General features: G+C 42.5%; 1 protein-coding gene and 1 long non-coding RNA gene across 7 annotated transcripts in view; one reads left to right on the top strand and one right to left on the bottom strand.

Annotated features, from left to right (window-relative positions):
* Window positions 1-21,542, bottom strand: part of FOXN3 (forkhead box N3) — a 406,382-nt gene that overhangs the window by 126,468 nt on the left and 258,372 nt on the right. The window lies entirely within an intron of this gene.
* Window positions 142-21,542, top strand: part of LOC309655784 — a 33,351-nt gene continuing 11,950 nt past the window's right edge. Inside the window, exon 1 of the long non-coding RNA XR_014260987.1 lies at window positions 142-21,273. This is a non-coding gene — a long non-coding RNA (uncharacterized lncRNA). The remainder of the gene's footprint in view (window positions 21,274-21,542) is intronic.

The raw sequence follows: 21,542 nt of genomic DNA, 5'->3' as shown, positions 1-21,542 counted from the left end.
ACCAGGGCTCGAACCCGTGTCCCCTGCATTGGCAGGCAGATTCTCCACCACTGTGCCACCAGGGAAGCCCTCTAAGTACTTTTTAAAAAGTACTTTTTGTCTAAGAACCCGGCTGTCAAATGTGAACTGGTTGATCTGAAAGAGAGAACAGGGTACTGCAACATGGATGAACCTCGAGGACATTATGCTAAGTGAGATACGCCAGTCACAAAAGGACAAATTTCAAATTCACAGAGACAGAGTAGAAGGCGAGTTCCCAGAGGCTGGAGGGAGGGGGGAGTAGGGAGTTGTTTAGTGGGTACAGAGTTGCAGTTTTGTAAGATGAAAAGAGTTATGGGGGTTGGTTACCCAATAATGTGAATGTACTTAACACTACTGAACTGTACACTTAAACGGCTAAGATGGTATATTTTATGTTATGTGTATTTTACTACCACAACAAAAAATTTTTACTGTAAAATGATAGAGGGAGAGAGAGAGAGAGAAAGAATGAATACAGGAAGGACCCCAGAAGTGAATCAAAGTCTAAAGAGTTTTGGGCAGTGAAAGATCAACCTACATGCTGTGTTTCTGAAGGTCCCCTGCAGTTAGCACCTCTGCCAGCGTGGCCCAAAGTACACTAAACAGCGGAAAGCGATGTGGTGAGACCAGCCTATCCTAACCTGGTCCTTACAGAGGCCAGAGCTTGCCTGCTAGTCTTCAGGCAGCTGAGCAGATCTCTGACATATTCTTAGCACCAGAAACAATGTGAAGGCAGTCCCGCTGGATGTGTGAAATCTACCATCAGACTGTGTTTCTCCAGGAATAAAACAGTCAAAGCAGTTGTAATGAAGGCGGAAATTCCTGAAAAAATACTTGGAATTCTACTGTTAATTCTAACTGTGGATTGATCAACAGAATGTCATAGAAAAACAAATATGACCTACACCACATACTAACATAGACACGTTGGGTGAAGGATGCCAATCTTGAAGTTTGGAATGCAGGAATCAGAGAGACGTGTGTGAGACGGTCTCAAGTTTCACAAAACACCCTTCATAATTTGAGACGCATCACTAAAGAGTCCAGTTGAAAGTTCAGAATTCTCAGGGACGTTCAGAAGTTCAGAAGTCTCAGGGACTTTTACAACCTTCCATATAAAACCGGAGTATGTTGACATTCAAACAGATCTTAGTGGCCACCTGGTTCCATCCGAGCTGTGGTGGCGACAGCACAAGATCTGGACTCAAGAAATTTGTCTGTTGAAAACACAAGCTGAAAACAGGTCTCAATTCCACTGCTACAAACAGGGAGCAGTTACAGCATGTAGTGCTGGAGAATTAAATGAGATGATGCATGTACAAAGGACACTCTGTGAACTGCAAAAACCCCAGTGGTTGTCTTGATTACAAGAAAACTGCAATTCAGAGAAGTTAAATGATGTGCTCGGTGCCAACACTTCCTCCTACATCCTGTGGACTCTCCCAGTTAGGCTCTTGGCTTCATTTCTGTGACGGAAGAGCTAACCGCACCTTCATCTTCCTCTTCCCCTTAAGGATGCTTTGAGATCATCTCATTTGCAAACGTTCCTCCACCCGAAGTAGCAATGAACACTTTCTAAAAATCAATAGGCTGGAAGAAGCAGCTTCACGGATGCCACCTACTCTAAAGAAAGCTAAAAAAAAGAGACAGCTCTGCCCAGAATCCTGCATAGATCCAAACTATTAAGTACGGCTGCCCACAGTGACCTTTCAGGGTCAGGCAATCAAGAGGCAGAAGAGACCAGGTGGAAACGTACCAGGACTGGCCAGTTTTCAGAGGCTGACAATTATTGGGAAGTGATCAGACGATAACCAGCAAGGACCACAAAAGCCACAACGGAGAGTGTGGCAAGATCACTCTGAAGGCAAAACTCGGATCCTGGTAAGAAATGGAATGGCTTTGTCACCTTAGCCAAATGTTAAGACTGGAGAATTGGGAGACTGGGATTGACATATATACACTAATATGTATAAAATGGATAACTAATAAGAACCTGCTGTATAAAAAAATTAAGTTAAATTTAAAAATTTTTTAAAAAGACTGGAGACTCATCCTGTCTCCAACCGGATCAACCTGCAAAGCTGTGTGTCCATCACAGCCAAGGGTGTGCTAGGCTGGAGCGGATGGGGGGAAACAGCTGTGAGACTTGGACAGGGATGGCTGCTCTGGAGCAAGATCTACTGTGCGATTTTAAACACATCAATAATGTTCCACGAAGTATGCTATGAAGTTTAGGGCTTCCCTCCTCAGACACGTTTGAGATGTGCTGTTGACCTGTGGCAGGGTTTCTCAACCTTGGCACTGCTGACCTTTGGGGCTGGATCACCTATATGGTGGGGCCCGTCCCGTGGGTGCTAGGGTGTTCGGCAGCCTCCCTGGCCTCTACCCACTAGATTCCGGCACCAACCGTCCACAGCTGTAACAAATAAAAATGTCTCCAGAAACTACCACGTGTCCTCTGGGAGATAAAATGGCCCCCAGCCAAGAACCATTACCTGATGGTCAGCAACCCAACTAAGCTGCCCTTGCTCTTCTCCCCACTCGCCAAGTCCCAACCCCCCCTGCCCACCCCCTCACCCCCCGGTCCATACCTCATCAGGCAGAAACGTCACCTCCTCTTTTCTAAAACCAAAGCCATTCCTCACAAGCTCACTCACCCTCCGTTATTTCTACCTGTGTCTGCACCTTCTTCTTTGCCAAAGCAACACCCCTACTGCCCTCTTTTCCTCTGGCATCTTTCCTCCTGCCATTATCCCTTGTCTCCCCTCGCCTCCCCCTTCCAGGACTTCATAGCTGACCCATCATCCAACATCACCTAGTGTCCAGATCCTCCTCTTGGCCCCCATGACCCTGCCATGCACTAACCAAGCCCAGGAGCTGGGCGACAGTGCCAGACCTCTGTTCTTCTGTGTGATGGTGTCCCCGGACCGGCTGTGATCCCCTCACGTCTGGGTCATCAGAGGCCCCCAAGTCACCCCGCCATTCAGGGCTAAGGGCTTTGATGGCTCTACAGTCCCTCTCCCCTGCCCACTCCATGCCCGCCCACATGCACTCACATGAGAGGCTTACTTTATTATTATTTTTTTCTAATTACATAAACTCTCTATCACTTTTGACATTATCTCTTTAAAACCCTTTCCAAGTTTAGCCTCACAACACCCACCTAGCCTGGCTCTCCTCCTCCCACTCTCCTTTCTATGAAATCTGTTAGCTCTTTGTCCAGCCTTAGCCCCATAACGATGGGTATTCCTAGAGTTTTAGCCCTCTCTTCTTTTCTGTTCATTCTCCTTTCTTAGGAGAGTTCATGAACTCCTGGGAAACGTGGCTTTTCCAATTCTGTATCTCGAGCTGATCTTGCCTCCAGACTCTGGAATGTATTTCTGGCTGCATCCCCCCGTGCCACATCGATTCAATGAGGGAGCCAGTTTCCCGTCTCTGTCTCCCCTGTCGGTCCCCACGGGCACTTTCCAAACTGCCCTGGATTTCTCAGTGTCTCTATTGGTTCTCTAGGGCTGTTATAACAAAGTACCACAGATAAGTATCTTAAAACAATAGAAATTTCTTCTCTCACAGTTGTGGAGGTTAGGAGTCCAAAGTCAAGGATGGTTCCTTCTAAGGGCTGTAAGTGAGAATCTGTTCTATGCCGCTCCCCTAGTTTCTGGTGGTTGCAGGCAATCCCTGGCCTTCCTAGGTTTATATATGCATCACCCCGTCTCTGCCTTCATGTTTATATGGCATTCTCCCTGTGTGTGCTTTCTGTGTGCAAATTTCTCCTTTTTATATTGGCTTAGGGGTCCAGCCTACTGCAGTATGACCTCATCTTCACTAACAACTGCAATGACAATATTTCCAAATGAGATCATATTCTGGAGTGCTGGGTGTTAGGACCTAATATCAATATATGAAGTTTTGGAGGGGACAACTCAGCCCACCACAGTGTCTGTGATTGTCTCCCTTTACACACAGTGCACTCACTCCCTGAAACACTGCGACATCTGAGTCTGTCTTCTCCTAAATCCCTACCACCTACGGCAATGCTTGGAACTTGGCTGTACCTGTCAATGTTTGTTGAAAGAATAAAAGTTGCCAATTAATTTAACGCAGCATTGCTCACAAAAAGAAAAAAAAATGACTCAGCTTTTGGTGATTGCCTGTAAAATGCTCAAGTTAAAAATTCTGGTGCTCATGGAACATTCTACAGGATAGATCATATCTTGGGACACAAATCAAGCCTTGGTAAATTTAAGAAAATTGAAATCTTATCAAGTATCTTTTCCAACCATAACGCTGTAAGACTAGATATCAATTACAGGTAAAAATCTGTATAAAATACAAACACATGGAAGCTAAACAATACACTACTTAATAACCAAGAGATCACTGAGGAAATCAAAAAATACCTAGAAACAAATAACAATGAAAACACGATGACCCAAAACCTATGGGATGCAGCAAAAGCAGTTCTAAGAGGGAAGTTTATAGCAATACAATCCTACCTCAAGAAACAAGAAACATCTCAAATAAACAATCTAACCTTACACCTAAAGTAATTAGAGAAAGAAGAACCAAAAAAACCCAAAGTTAGTAGAAAGAAAGAAATCATAAAGATCAGATCAGAAATAAATGAAAAAGAAATGAAGGAAACAATAGCAAAGATCAATAAAACTAAAAGCTGGTTCTTTGAGAAGATAAACAAAATTGATCAACCATTAGCCAGACTCATCAAGAAAAAAAGGGAGAAGACTCAAATCAATAGAATTAGAAATGAAAAAGGAGAAGTAACAACTGACACTGCAGAAATACAAAGGATCATCAGAGATTACTACAAGCAACTATATGCCAATAAAATGGACAACCTGGAAGAAATGGGCAACTTCTTAGAAAAGCACAACCTTTCGAGAGTGAACCAGGAAGAAATAGAAAATATAAACAGACCAATCACAAGCACTGAAATTGAGACTGTGATTAAAAATCTTCCAACAAACAAAAAGCCCAGGACCAGATGGCTTCACAGGCGAATTCTATCAAACATTTAGAGAAGAGCTAACACCTATCCTTCTCAAACTCTTCCAAAATACAGCAGAGGGAGGAACACTCCGAAACTCATTCTACGAGACCACCATCACCCTGATACCAAAACCACACAAAGACGTCACAAAGAAAGAAAACTACAGGCCAATATCACTGATGAACATAGATGCAAAAATCCTCAACAAAATACTAGCAAACAGAATCCAACAGCTCATTAAAAGGATCATACACCATGATCAAGTGGGGTTTATCCCAGGAATGGAAGAATTCTTCAATATACACAAATCAATCAATATGATACATCATATTAACAAATAGAAGAATAAAAACCATATGATCATCCCAATAGATGCAGAAAAAGCTTTCGACAAAATTCAACACCCGTTTATGATAAAAACCCTCCAGAAAGTAGGCATAGAGGGAACTTACCTCAACATAATAAAGGCCATATATGACAAACCCACAGCCAACATCGTTCTCAGTGGTGAAAAACTGAAACCATTTCCTCTAAGATCAGGAACAAGACAAGGTTGCCCACTCTCACCACTATTATTCAACATAGTTTTGGAAGTTTTAGGCACAGCAATCAGAGAAGAAAAAGAAATAAAAGAAATCCAAATCGGAAAAGAAGAGAAGTAAAGCTGTCACTGTTTGTAGATGACATGATTCTATACATAGAGAATCCTATAGACTCTACCAGAAAACTACCAGAGCTAATCAATGAATTTGGTAAAGTAGCAGGATACAAAATTAATGCACAGAAATCTCTGGCATTCCTATACACTAATGATGAAAAATCTGAAAGAGAAATTAAGGAAACACTCCCATTTACCACTGCAACAAAAAGAATAAGATACCTAGGAATAAACCTACCTAGGAGACAAAAGACCTGTATGCAGAAAAGTATAATACAGTGATGAAAGAAATTAAAGATGACACAAACAGATGGAGAGATATACCATGTTCTTGGATTGGAAAAATCAACATTGTGAAAATGACTATACTACCCAAAGCAATCTACAGATTCAATGCAATCCCTATCAAAGTACCAATGACATTTTTCACAGAAATAGAACAAAAATTTTCACAATTTGTATGGAAACACAAAAGACCCCAAATCACCAAAGCAATCTTGAGAAAGAAAAATGGAGCTGGAGGATTTAGGCTCCCTGAATTCAGACTATACTACAAAGCTACAGTAATCAAGACAGTATGGTACTGGCACAAAAACAGAAATATAGATCAATGGAACAGGATAGAAAGCCCAGAGATAAACCCACGCACATATGGTCACCTTATCTTTGATAAAGGAGGCAAGAATATACAATGGAGAAAAGACAGCCTCTTCAATAAGTGGTGCTGGGAAAACTGGACAGCTACATGTAAAGGAATGAAATTAGAACACTCCCTAACACCATACACAAAAATAAACTCAAAATGGATTAAAGGCCTAAATGTAAGGTCAGACATTATAAAACTCTTAGAGGAAAACATAGGCAGAACACTCTATGACATAAATCACAGCAAGATCCTTTTTGACCCACCTCCTAGAGAAATGGAAATAAAAACAAAAATAAACAAATGGGACCTAATGAAACTTAAGCTCTTTTGCACAGCAAAGGAAACCATAAACAAGACAAAAAGACAACCCTCAGAATGGGAGAAAATATTTGCAAATGAAGCAACTGACAAAGGATTAACCTCCAAAATTTACAAGCAGCTCATGAAACTCAATACCAAAAAAACAAACAACCCAATCCAAAAATGGGCAGAAGACCTAAATCGACCTTTCTCCAAAGAAGACATACAGATTGCCAACAAACACATGAAAGAATGCTCAACATCACTAAATCATTAGAGAAATACAAATCAAAACTACAATGATGTATCACCTCACACTAGTCAGAATGGCCATCATCAAAAAATCTACAAACAATAAATGCTGGAGAGGGTGTGGAGAAAAGGGAACCCTCTTGCACTGTTGGTGGGAATGTAAGTTGATACAGCCACTATGGAGAACAGTATGGAGGTTCCTTAAAAAACTAAAAATAGAACTACAATACGACCCAGCAATCCCACTACTGGGCATATACCCTGAGAAAACCATAATTCAAAAAGAGTCATGTACCACAATGTTCATTGCAGCTCTATTTACAATAGCCAGGACATGGAAGCAACTTACGTGTCCATCGACAGATGAATGGATAAAGAAGATGTGGCACATATATTCAATGGAATATTACTCAGTCATAAAAAGAAATGAAAGTGAGTTATTTGTAGTGAAGTGGATGGACCTAGAGTCTGTCATACAGAGTGAAATAAGTCAGAAGGAGAAAAACAAATACTGTATGCTAACAGATATATATGGAATCGTAAAAAAAAAAAAAAGGTTCTGAAGAACCTAGGGGCAGGACAGGAATAAAACGCAGACATAGACAATGGACTTGAGGACACGGGGAGGGGGAAGGGTAAGCTGGGACGAAGTGAAAGAGTGGCATGGACATATATACACTACCAAATGTAACATAGATAGCTAGTGGGAAGCAGCCACATAGCACAGGGAGATCAGCTCAGTGCTTTGTGACCACTTAGAGGGGTGGGATAGGGAGGTTCGGAGGGAGATGCAAGAGGGAGGAGATATGGGGATATATGTAGATATATAGCTGATTCACTTTGTTATAAAGCAAAATTAACACACCATTGCAAAGCAATTATACTCCAATAAAGATGTTAAAAAAAAAAAAAATCTGGGATCTCAAACAGGGTTCTCTCCTGAATCCCCATCTGCTGTCATCCATTCCTGCCAACCCCTTCTTTCAAAAATCTCTGACAATTTCCCTTCCTTTGTGTTTCTACTCTACTGTGTCAACTCATATGCAGATGTTCCCACTAGCATCCTAATAGGTCTGCCCATCTCCAGTCTTTCCCCCAACCCCAGTTCTCCCTGCCTAATACCTTTGCTGTCCTCTCAGAGCACAGCATCTTCCTGAGCTCTCCCCTTGGTTTGCAAACTGTTCCCCAGGGAACCCCCAGGGGGTGCCTATAGTGCTGTCAGTGGTGGGCGTGGGGGACAGGTGTCTAGGTGAGGCCCTGCACCAATGTCAACAAAGCATCTCATACTATGTATAAAATAGATAACTAATGAGAACCTACTGTATAGCACAGGGAACTCTACTCAGTGATCTGTGGTGACCTAAATGGGAAGGAAAGCCAAAAAACAGGGGATATATGTATACATATAGCTGATTCACTTTGCTGCACAGTAGAAACTAACACAACATTGTAAAGCAACTGTACTCCAATAAAAATTAATTTAAAAAAAAAAGCATCTCATTTTTCAGGTGTCTGACGTGTTGAGTTTCCACATAATTTTTCATTTGAAGAGCTTGATGGTTAAAAAAGTGGATGAAAACCAGTAGCTTATAGGGCAGAGTTAAGTCCAATAGGTTCTCTGCCCCTAAGAGGCCTTTCTATTCCTTCTCAACATGTTTCCCCTGCTCCCCAACATACCACCTGAGGCAGGTCTCCAGAACACACTCGTATCCTATATATTTCTATGACCCATTCAAGCCAATTTGAAACAGGAGGGAAGGGGGCAGGGAACAACCTTTAAAAGAATGACACAGCCATTGAGGACACAACATCAACTGGTTAGAACCAACTAGGTCCAAGATGGTGGAAGATTCGACTTCCAGTGGACCTTGAGCCTCATTATATGCTCATTGTAATACATCAGCATATGCTAAATGACACACCCACCAGTGCCATGACAGTTCTGAGGCTAAGCATAAAAGTTCAAAAAGTGGGTGGTGGCACAATTCCTGGAAATCTCCACCCCTTCTCCACAATATCAATAGTTGGAACAATTCTCCCACTCATTAGCCTATGAAGTTACCCTGCCCGTAAAAACTAACCACCCCATATTTCGGGGCCTCTCACCTTCTGAGATGGCTCACACTCTGTCTGTGGAGTGTGCTTGTCCCATGGCCGCTCTCACTTTCCAAGACGACCCCATGCCCTGGAGCCGCTCTCACCTTTTGAGACAGACCCCATTCTGTCTCTGGAATGTGTTTCTCTCTAAATAAATCCACTTCTTACCTATCACTTTGTTTCTCACTGAATTCCTTCTGTGAGGGGACACAAAAGAACCTGAGCTTCATTAATTCCTGAGACCAGGTGTGTGATCTCAATTAAAAGACACTGGGTTCAAGTCCCAATCTGGGTTGTGTGGTTTCAAATTCTGTTCCCCTCTGCTGAAATGCCCTGCTCCCATGTTCTCTTTGCCTATTCAACTCCCATCCATCCTTTATGGTTCAACTCAAATCCCGGATCTTTTTCTGGTCACTCCCACACTGGAACCTCTTCCCACTCTGAATTTGGTAATTCCTGTATAGTACAGTCTATCTGGTAATTCCTGTATAGTGCAGTTAATTTGGCAGCTGATCGTACTATGTGATATTTCCTGATCTGATGTCTTACACCTTTAATTCACTTTCCATAGGTGTGTGTCTTACCTTTCCAAAGGGCAGAAACCCCATGTAGGCAGAGACTAAAGGTGACTCCCCTTCTAGAATTTAGCCAAGTTCACTGTACACAAAAATTGTTGCTATTATTCTACTAAGTGATGGTGTAAAATAGCAGAAATGCTACCTGCATATCATAAACAGAATTATTTCACACAGTAGGATTTCTAAAAAATTCTCTTAGTAGACATAATTCTCTTACAAAGGAACTAGCCTATATAGTAACATTCCTTCTTCCACTATCATCATCTCAGATAAAAACTTAAAAATCTTTAAAATTGGAAACAAAATTATAAATCTCATCTTTGATGGTAAGTAATAATATGTGAGGTAATTTGGATTACTCTTTTCTGTGATTTTTTGATTACTTAGGAATATATAAATAACTAGATAAGTACATGTATATTTTTGATAATATGGAATGCATGTTTGAGTATACTGAAGAAATTCTGCCTGAAGCCAGGGCTACAATTTTAGATGCATACAGCTCATGATACATCTTATGAACAGATGCAAAGGTGTTTATCATTATCTTTGTGCTACACAGTTTCTAATTTTACATATGAAAACCAAGGCATCATTCAGCATAAAGTACATTATTTGCATGATATATTTGCATTTGTAAAACACCCACATTTACTTTTACTGCTTAATGGGCCTGGTTAAAATGGGCCACTCTATATAAATGGAGCACACTGGTTCCCAACTCAATGGTGCTGATAAGAAAACGACTCCTTTTAGATGCAAATGAACCTACTAATCACAATTAAAATGGTGGAGTTGAGGAAAGCTGAGCAGCTGTTCCAAGAGCTACAAGTCTAGGGCCAGTTTGGTTCCAGCTTAATCTCAGGAGCAGCCTGGGACTCCCCAGAGGACATCTGCCCAGGGGCCAATGGGATAAACTTAGCTTTTTCAAAGGTGGTTGGGAGAGGTTAGAGGTAGCTCCCGAATCTGGGCTGACTGTGCAACTGTGGTCATCCGCCCAGTTCAAAGGACATAAGTGGTGCAGAAGGGAGGAGGATTGCATTTGTAAGACTCACAGAGGAAAGGCATGACACAAAAAATAAGTAACTGAGGCATCCCTCTGAAACGGTGTAGTCGCTATGGAAAACGGTGTGGTGGTTCCTCAAACAATTACACATAGAATTACCACAGGATTCAGTCCACTTCTGGGACTATACTCAAAAGAACTGAAAGCAGGAACTCAAAGAGTTGCTTGTACCCCCATGTTCACAGCAGCATTATTCACAATAGGTAAAGAGCAGAAGCGACCAGAGTGTCCATCGATGCATGAATGGATAAAGAGTATCTGGTAAATACATACAATGGACTATTACTCAGTCTTAAAAGAAGAAAGAAATTCCAACACATACTATAACACAGATGAACCTTGGGGACATTATGCTGAGTGAAATAAGCCTGTCATAAAAAGACAAATACTGTATGATTCTGCTTATATAAGGTACCTAGAGTAGTCAAATTCATGAAAGGCAGAAAGTAGAACGGTGGTTGCCAGGGTCTGCGGGGAGGAGGGAATGGGGCGTGGTTGTTTCATGGTTACAGAGGTTCAGTTTTGCGAGATGAAGTTAGTTCTGGAGATGGATGGTGGGGGTGACTGTACCACAATGTGGATGCACTTAATGCCACTGAACTGTACACTTAAAAATAGTTAAGATGATAAATTAATATTATGTGGATTTTACTATAACTAATGAGAACCTACTACATATAGCACAGGGAACTCTACTCAATGCTCTGTGGTGACCTAAATGGGAAGGAAATCCAAAGAAGAGGGTATATATGTATACGTATAACTGATTCACTTCGCTGTACAGTAGAAACTAACACAACATTGTAAAGCAACTGTACTCCAATAAAAATTTAAAAAACTAAAAATAAAAAAAAATAGGGGGCTTCCCTGGTGGCGCAGTGGTTGAGAGTCTGCCTGCCAATGCAGGGGACACGGGTTCGAGCCCTGGTCTGGGAAGATCCCACATGCCGCGGAGCGACTAGGCCTGTGAGCCACAATTGCTGAGCCTGCGCGTCTGGAGCCTGTGCTCCGCAACAAGAGAGGCCGCGACAGTGAGAGGCCCGCGCACCGCGATGAAGAGTGGCCCCCGCTCGCCGCAACTAGAGAAAGCCCTCGCACAGAAACGAAGACCCAACACAGCCAAAAATAAATAAATAAATAAATAAAATTTAAAAGCCCTCTAATAAGTACTTAATGAAAATAAATTGAAAAACAAATAGTAGCTAACTAGCTAGATAAGTAAATAAATATGCAGCCATTCCCTAATGGCCAGCCAGACACTCATGTAGGGCAGGTGGAGCTTCAGCTCCTCTGGGCCAAGGCTCTGGCAATAGGAGCTGGGTTGCCCACCTTCCTTTCTCTGACTCATCCATTCATTGAATAACATGTCTTTACACCTGCTATGGGGACACAGCAATGAAGAAACTCTCCTGTCCTCCAAGAGGCAGGGCCATGGCTGGCTAACTAGATAAAATAAAGAATCCGTGGTTGTTCAGAGAATGACACACAGCTCTGGACGCTACTGCCCTTGGGTCCCTCAATTACTAAGCTATGAACCTGGACACTAGCACCTTCTGGACAACAACCCTCTTGCTGGGCAGAAACCATGGACAATTCCTCTCTTCCATGAGGCCTACCCTGATTTGATCTGTATCTGTGCCTTGTGTGAAGCCTGGCAGCCCCGCCATCAACACACAGACTTCAACACCAACTGTCCTGCCAGCTCTCCAGCTGCCTCCCCGGGGAAGCTACAGACCCTCCGAAAGTGTCATCCATCTTGCTGGGTGCTCAGCACAGGGCGTGGTACCTAGTAGCTGCTCAATAAACACTGACTATCATCCCAGCCCAGAGAGCAGCCCCTCCATATACCCTTAGGTACGTTCCTGGGGGGTTGAAACCTGGAGGCTTTGTCATGGAATTTCTCTATCTCAGGGTCACTGCCCATGAATACAGACACCAAGACCCTTCAAGGAGCAGCCTGTGTGAGGATGGCAGGTCTGGGATGCGGTGACCTAGGGTGGCACAGGGACAGTGTGGCCCTCTGGCCATGCTGGGCTGCAGGGGCGTCGAGACTGAGGAACCCCAGCCCTTCTCTCTTCCCTTGGCAGCGGTTTTGTGGTGATCTTGAACAATTGTGCAAAGAGGCTCCAGCTTAACAGGTGGAACCAGCTGGGGACCTGAAACAGTATCATGTAGTTGGAGACAAGTGACCTTTCCCCAAAATCCACTCCTTTAAGAGGATCACCTCTTGAGCGAAAATATCATTTTGTTTTGAATTCAATATCATTTTGCCTTGAAATCCTTGGGCCATTGCCCGTCACCAAGAAGCAGGAAGGGTCGGCCACACTCCTATCTTCCGTCCCAGGACTGAAGGGTTGTTTTGAGGCTGTCACAAACATGCACTGCACAATACAGATAATGTTAATAACGTTACCCGTCACTATTCCATTGCACTAATACAGCTTTCAGGGAAAAACCTCAGCAACAGAGACAAAAGTCACTATGACCTATTTATCTTTCAGGCTTGTGGAGATCAAGAGATATAAATGTTTAGTCGAAGTTTTGGACACCGTTTGATTCCCAGTACTCCCTACAATGCTGAAAACTGGTCACAGACAAGAAAATGACCTATTTGTGGCAAAACCGTGGTTTACCTTGACAATTCATTTCCTCCCTTTGAGAGCCAGTCCCACCCCCGGGCTCCACCAAGAAGATGAGAGACATAAATGCTGATTTTGGAAAGCTGATGCTATAGAGCTGGACATCTCCATCTACACGTTCCATCAAGGGTACCAAATCCAGGTGTTCAAATGCTGAAGTTGTACGTAACAGAAGTTGTTTTCTTTCTTTCTTTCTTTCTTTCTTTCTTTTTTTAAAAATATTTCTCCTATGGTTTATTGGATCTAGTTATGGTTGGCTTTGAAGTGACAAAAAGCAATTTTCCATTTCCAAAAGATAATCTCTTACATCTGCCAAGGCAACAAATATTGTGATTGGCATCAGTGTCTAAGCTATGCCTTTGTCCTAATACTTCCACCTGAGCATAAAGAAGAGCTGGCTCTACCTTCAAAGATGCCCCCTCCACTCCTTCCTCTCCCCGCGATCCCTCGCCACCTCCCTCACCACCTGTACCAAGCCGGGACTTGCCCGTGACTCTCTTATTCTCAAATCGTCCCACGTGTACCCTGAGCCCCACTCAGGAAAACCAGAGAAGAAATGACTGGAAAACCCAAGTGGACTGGTCCTCTTCCCACACCATGTGGGCTAGAGCTTATATAACTGACTCTTCACCTAAAACTTCACACCCATTTGATTCTTCTAGAAAACCTACAGAAACATGCATTCCTCTCCTTAAAAGACAATGAAGCAGTCAGGGAGTTTGGGACTGACATGTACACACTGCTGCTATATTTAAAATGGATAACCAACAAGGACCTAGTGTACAGCACAGGGAACTCTGCTCAATATTATATAACAACCTAAATGGGAAAAGAACTTGAAAAACAATAGATACATGTATATGGATAACTGAATCACTTTGCTGTACACCTGAAACTAACACTGTTAGTTTCAATTAACAATTAACAATTAACATTGTTAATCAACTATACTCCAATATAAAATAAAAAGTTAAAAAAAAAAAGACAATAAAGCAAATAATGTTGCTAAACTTCCTTAACAGTATTAAAGTCAAGGAGAATATAGTTTCAGAACAGTAATGTTACTTCTTGGCCACAGTTACAGAGATGGGGTTGTGAGGACTGCACTTTACACAATTCCATGGTACATGGTGACAGGTGGGAACATTTCTTCCTGGGTAAAAACAGTCAGTGTAGCTGTGTGAGAGGTTTTTTGTTTTGCTTTGTTTTGTTGTGGACTTCCCTCTTCTTTGACTTACCACAACAAAAGTGAAGCCTGAAGCATATTCAGGAAACCCTTAGCTTCCTGAAAACTCTGGGAGAACTCGACTCCCACGTGTAGACCGTGCTTCCTGGTGCCTGGCCATCATGCTCGCCCGGGAGTGTCCACTGATCACACACAGCACACGCTTCACATCCAAGGCTCACAGCATCCTCACTGGTGCCACCTGGCCTGAGAGCTCCTGAAGGACACGAGTCATGCCCCTGACTCGCTCGCAGAGCCCAGCACTAAATCTCGCTGGAAGAGGTCTTCCCACGGTGTTACCTCTGCACCTTCCACTGCCCTCCTTTCAAGGCAAAGCCCCACGGAGTCACGTGCCACCCAGTTTCAGGACCACTGTCCCAGGCTTAGCCTTTCCTGGGACAATGCTTTACGTTTAGGGCATCCTTATCACACCTATGTTAAATAAATTGCCACCATTTCATCTTCCGCAGATGTACGCACTTTCATTAGCAGTGACTCCACTGAATTTTTGTGAAAGTCAGTCAATCGTGTGTTCAAAACCACTCCCTGGGCTCCCTGTGGGTTGTGTCACTCCCAATTTTCCTAGCTCTAAGCGACTGGCTCAACCTGCTCCGGCTTCGTCTCCTACCATCCCTTGTCTTGTTTTTGCTTGTTTGTGTTTATTTGTTTATATTTTTTTGGTTTTCGCTCTGGCAACACCAAGTTGCTCATGGGCTCCCAAACACACCGGAATGCCTCTCACCTCTGTCTTTGCTCATTCAGCTGCCACGCTCGTAACACCTCTCCCTCTATTGTCCTCTTTGCAAACTCTGACGCGTTCTCGAAAATTCTGCTCTTCCGATATCTCCTTCTTGCCTTCATCCATGTCCGGAGCACATCCGGCTCTCCCATGCTGTTCTCTCCAGGTATCACCCTGTATTGTAATCTATTTGTTTATGCGGCTAGACCATGAACTCTGGGAGGATGACGACAACTCTTCTTTGAGTCTAAATTTCTCAGGAGCTGGCACGGAGCAGGTGTTCAATAAATGTCTGCTGAAAAAAACTAGCCTGATGAAGTCTACAGAGCTGGTATCAGGATCCTTATTTTGCAGCTAAGGACACAATTCAGAAAGGTGAGATCACGAGGGTCCTGCAGCTAGTAAGTGACGCATGTTCTTTGCACTCTACCATGATGTTGATATAACCCAACTCTCATTTCCTGTCATCTCTTGAGTTTTGTGACCTACAGGAAATAAAAGTTTACTGGATGCTTCTGGGCATCTATACATCGCCTTCTTTTCAGAATGGACACCTAGGAGGACAGTCCTATAATTCACCATTATCAGTGCATCTAGTTTAACTCAGAGCCCAGGCAGCCAAGCGCTAAATTAACGTTACTCTTCTCTGCAGAGGTGATGGGGCTCTGAACAGGCACAAGACGCCTGCATAACTTTGAAGAAGAGATTTACACACCTCTTTGTCTCCCATAGAAATGGACTCAAGAGCTGCAGCAGTGCATAAATGATCCTTTCTTTCCACTGTTTATAGTTGAAAGCAGCCGTTTTCAGCTTCTTGCCGGTGATCACTCCGCTAAAAATAGCTTTGATGCTGTCACATGCAAACTTGAGCAGAACCTGAAAGCATTCCCCTTTTAGTTCTGAGCAGGTTCAACTTTAAAAGAGAGGCAGCTGTTAACATACTCCAGCGTGTTTACATGATGCTGAAGTAGTTTGGCTCGTAGTGAAAAAAAGAAAAAAAAAAAAAAAAAACACTAAAAAGGGACAGAAATGGGTTTGCAGCCTCTGGTGACAACACTTCTTTCTGCTGAACTGGAGCCCCGGGAGAACACTGGGGTTGGCAGGGAAAATCCAAAATGCCCAGCTTCAAGGGGAAACTGACTGAAGCACAACCGTGGAGAAGACAGGAGAGAGACTGCTTCCTACGATGTGAGATTCCCGACTCTGCTTGAGGTAGGGGTGCGGAGGTGGCCAAGAAAATGGTACTTTTAGAGAAGAGAACTTATAAAGGAGGGGTACTTTTCTATCTTGTAGAGAACATCAAAGAGCTGTTTTTAGAAATCAAGGAAACAAAGAATGAAACATATTCAACATCTTGGCCATTCCTTGGATGCCTCATGTTGGTTCACTGGGCAACTGGACCTCTCTGGATGTTTTCAGAAAGCCAGACCCAAACTGAAGGCAAAGCAGAGCATGGGCTTGGGAACGAGAGGAAACCTGAACTTTCATCCCAGCTCCTCCCCTTCTGGCCCAAAGGACCTGCTGTGTCTTCCCTATCTTCCACCCAGGGTACGAGGATTAAGTGAGAAAATGTACGCCGAAGTGCCTGGTGGGGTGGGCGACCCCTAACAGACAATCAACAGTGTCCTTTAGAAACATGTGACCAGAAGAAAGAGTGTCTGGGGTCAAGTCTGGAATACAAGCAGTTTCATTAAAAAAAAAAAAAAAAAGCATCCACCAAATAAATTGTGGTTTTTTCTTCCTTCTTAATTCTAATGTCCAAAGGATGACTCACACCATATTTGCTTATGAAGTGAGAATTCATTTTCCAAGGGTTTTGTCCTAGAAAATTTGCACGGAGCCTGGCTGAGCTGCAGGGGGACAAGGGCTCTGGCTGCCACAGGACTTATCACAGGTGCTGGGCGCTCGCTGCGGGCCACTAGGAGATGGAGACCAAGGTCAAGGATGGCGAAGTGGTGGCACCTGCCCATGAGCCAGGGTCCTCACTTGGGACGCTTATGCTGGAGCTCCACATACATTTCACAACCCATAATTTAACAAAAACCTCAGATCATTTTATGGAGACCTGGAGAAAACAACGCCTCTATTACATCACCGTCCCATTCTATGAGCTTCGGTGCTGTGAGTAGACGTCTGACTCAAGCACAAGAATGAACAGGCTCCCTAAACACACTACAAATTTTAGCTGCACCTCAAGGTTATATTAGTGGAGGAATTTATCACCTAAGTTGTATGTATTTGAACAACAGAACAGACTTTATATACTGCTGTATCTTTAACACTCATTTTTGGGTTAACAAGACAAAAGAATTTACAGTTACTGCCAACGGCTTGCTGGCAGCTAATACCCACCCCACCCCCCATTAGCCGTTGCCTAGCAACAGTCAAGCATGCTTCCTCCCAAATCAGGAGGAACCACTGCTAAATCTAGACTAATTACAAAATGGGACAAATATTTAAAAGCTTTATATGTATTAAGGATTTGGGGAGGGCATCCTAATAAGAATGATTTCTATTAAACAAATTTAACTAAATACAACACAAATCTGTCTTTGCTTCGTTGTCCCACGTTATGCAGATCATTTTAGGAAAACTGGATGTTTTTGCATCTTTCCTAATTTCTCCAAAGATTGTACTAAACAAAACCATGTGCTTTTTATTTATTTATTTTTTATACAGCAGGTTCTTATTAGTTATCTATTTTACACATCAGTGTATACATGTCAATCCCAATCTCCCAATTCATCACATCACCACCACCCACCCCCTTTCCCCCCTTGGTGTCCATACATTTGTTCTCTACATCTGTGTCTCACCACGTGCTTATACTTTGTAGAAGCACGTCTTTTGCTTACTACTCTAAGAATAAGGATGAAATGAAGCTCCAGAGACACCTAAGCCTTTTAAAATATACATATCTGCAAAGAAATTAGGAGGCTACCATCACAATTCTCACAACTCTTACAGAGATATCTGGATGGAAAGCTCAGCAGCTTTCTACCTTCATTTCCTACCTTTGTCTGCATTCTCGATTCCCTCTATTTCAAGAGCCACTCAGAGTTCTCTGCGTGGAGAACGAGCCCAGAGTTTTTTCAGAGTCCACCATGCTGGCCTCCCTGCTGTAAAGGCTATTTTGCTGGCAAAGTTCTGAGCAATCAAAGTTCTAAAGTCAAGAGACCTGGCTTCATCCCCTAGAGTGGAGGCAGGAGGATCAGGAGAGCCCAAAACACACACATATGCATGCACGCACGTGCACGCATGCACACGCACGCACACGCATGAGCACCAAAGAGTTTGGCCCCCTTTCACACGCACATGTAAAAGGATTTCATATGTAGGAATATTCTCCCCAAAAGACAAGACACCAACCTCAAAGGCAGTATAGAAACTGAACAGGGGTCTGCAAACTACGGGCCAAACCGTACTGCCCCAGAGGTAAGAATGGCGTTTACATTTTTAAGTGGTTGAAATAAAAAATGAAATATGAAATCTAAATTGCAGGTCCTTCACTTCTGTGTATGTCTGTTTCGTGTTAATATTTAGTATTTGGCCCTTTACAATGAAAGCCTGCAGATCTCTGAAGTGGAATAAAGACCAGGGACATTTTAGTTCTTGAAAAAGAAATTGATTTTGGATTAACTTTAAACGTGACCAAAACAAAGCAAATGAGCCATTTCCCACCAAATGGCCTTGAGTCCGGGCTGCTTCGTGAAGGCACTACCAAAAGTTCCAGAAAACAGTTCCTGTGGAATGCTAATTTAATTAGTATTAAATTTAATCATCGTTACTTGGAATCTTTTTGATTTCAGCTAACCAACCCTCCCTCCCCTACCACACACACAAATTCTCTTCAAAATGTTTTTCTTAGATTGTTTCTCCTATATCTTGTTATTAGTGGAACAATCTGAGTAACTCATCAGATGGTCTATGTAAATCTATACCATTTTCTAAACGGAAATAATTTTATTATTAAAAACAAACATGAGTACTGTTTTCAGGTCTGAGGAGAATATGGAATTAATTATATTTTGTGTGTAAATAAGCCTGCCCACCAGATAATGCTGCATGGTCCAGGAACTTTGTTAGAAAGTGCTGATCCAGATTAAAACACGGATATGCTGCTTCACTCAAGTCTGAAACAGCCCAAGGACTCTTCGCTTTTGCTACCCTCTCCCTTGGGTTCTCCATTTACCAAGCCACAGTATTTCCTTGAAGCTCACTGGCAGCCTGCACTTCTGTTTATACTTTAGAGACACATGTTTTGCATCATATTACAGCCCACGGTTTTTGTACAACCGTGGTTTTCACCATCTAACCATCCTTCCAAATTCCACTATCAACCAAAGCTTAGAAAAAGTGCCAATCTTCCAAGCCTTCCAGAATCACTTACAATAAACCCTAAAGCAATCTTCCATTAATCAAAACGCAAGTATGTGCCAGATAGAAGCAACTTTTGGACACTCCGCACCTGACATAAGAAAGAGCAAAGATCTTCAAGTTTGGTCACTATTTAAGACAACGACAATTTTGGAAGAAGAGCACAAGAATAATTATCAAAATAAAAATTGTATTTATGCCCCTGATCCAGAATTAGCTCTTCTAAAATGAACTTGAATCTTCTGGAATTACCTCAGGTTGTGCTACACTGTTCTCTGCAGATGGACACAGTTGTAGGGCCACGAAGGCCCACAGTTTTCTCTGAAAATAATCCTAGTATTTTCAGGCTGAAGTGGGTAATATGTGTGACTGGGGACACCTGGTGAACCTGGTGGTCGGCTGGCGCTTCTGGCCCACACTCGCCTCAGGAAAATGCCCTCCTCAGCACACAGAGCCAGGGTGGTCATGCTTTACATCAATGGCCGTGGCTGACTGGGCCGGGGTAGAACCTGACCCAGGTTCTGGGTCTAAGGGACATCAGTTTTAGGTGACCCTTAATCTACTTGGCCTAGCTCAAAACGAGGAGCTGATCCATTCAGAGTCCTCAGGCCTGGAATTATTAGAATAGAGGCAGAAGTACACACACATATATATTAAGCTTGTTAATGTGATGGATGATACCGATTTTTGAATGTTGAACCACTGTTGCATACCTAGAATAAATCCCACTTGGCCATGGTTTATAGTTCTTTTTATACATAGTTGGATTTTATTTGCTAATATTTTGTTAAGGATTTTTGCACCTATGTACATGAGTGATACTTGTCTGTAATTTCCTTTTCTTGTAATATCTTCATCCATTTTTGGTTATTAAGGTAATGCTGGCCTCAGAACGAGTTATGAAGTACTTCCTCTGCTTCTATCTTCTGAAAAAGACTGGCAAGAATTAGTATAATTTCTTTCTTAAATGTTTGATAGAGTTCATCAGTGAGCCCATCTGGGCCTGGGGTTTTCTGTTTGAGAAGGTTATTACTTATTGATTCAACTTCTTTAATAGACAGAGGCCTATTCAGATTGTCTATTTCAGATTGTCTATTTCTTCCTGTGTGAGTTTTGGCAGATTGTATCTTTCAGGGAATTGGTCCATTTAATCTGGGTTATAAAATTTGTGGGCAAAAAGTTATTCATAATACTCCTTTTATGATCCTTTTTAATTTCCATGGGATCTGTAGTGATGTTCTTTCTTTCATTTCTAATATTACTAATTTGCATCCTCTCTTTGTTCTTCTTAGTTAGCCTGGCTAGAGGCTTCTTAATTTTATTGATCTATTCAAAGAACCAGCTTTTGGTTTTAGTGATTTTTCTCTACTGATTTTCTGTTTTCAACTTCATTGATTTCTGCCCTCATCTTTTTTCTTCTGCTTACTTTGGATTTAATCTTCTCTTCTTTTTCTAGTTTCCTAAGGTGGAAACTTAGATTACTGATTTTAGATCTTTCTTCTTTTCTAGTATATCCTTTTGATGTTGTAAATTTCCACCTAAGCACTGCTTTCACTGCATCCCACAAATTTTGATAAGTTGTGCTTTCATTTTCACTTAGTTCAAAATATTTTACAATTTCTCTATTCTGTTTTAAAATTTCTCTTAAGAGTTCCTCTTTGACTTGTGTTAGCCATCAGTGTGTTGTTTTTTTTTTGTTTTTGTTTGTTTGTTTGTTTTTTAAATTATTTTTGGCTGTGTTGGGTCTTCGTTTCTGTGCGAGGGCTTTCTCTAGTTGTGGTGAGCGGGGGCCACTCTTCATCGCGGTGCGTGGGCCTCTCACTGTCGCGGCCTCTCTTGTTGCAGAGCACAGGCTCCAGACGCACAGGCTCAGCAGCTGTGGCTCATGAGCCCAGTTGCTCCATGGCATGTGCGATCTTCCCAGACCAGGGCTCGA

This window comes from Balaenoptera physalus (assembly GCF_965194825.1).
Source record: "Balaenoptera physalus genome assembly, chromosome: 2".
Classification (NCBI taxonomy): Eukaryota; Metazoa; Chordata; class Mammalia; order Artiodactyla; family Balaenopteridae; genus Balaenoptera; species Balaenoptera physalus.
The sequence above is the reverse complement of the archived record's forward strand: the minus strand, read 5'-3'. Positions and strand labels throughout refer to the sequence as shown.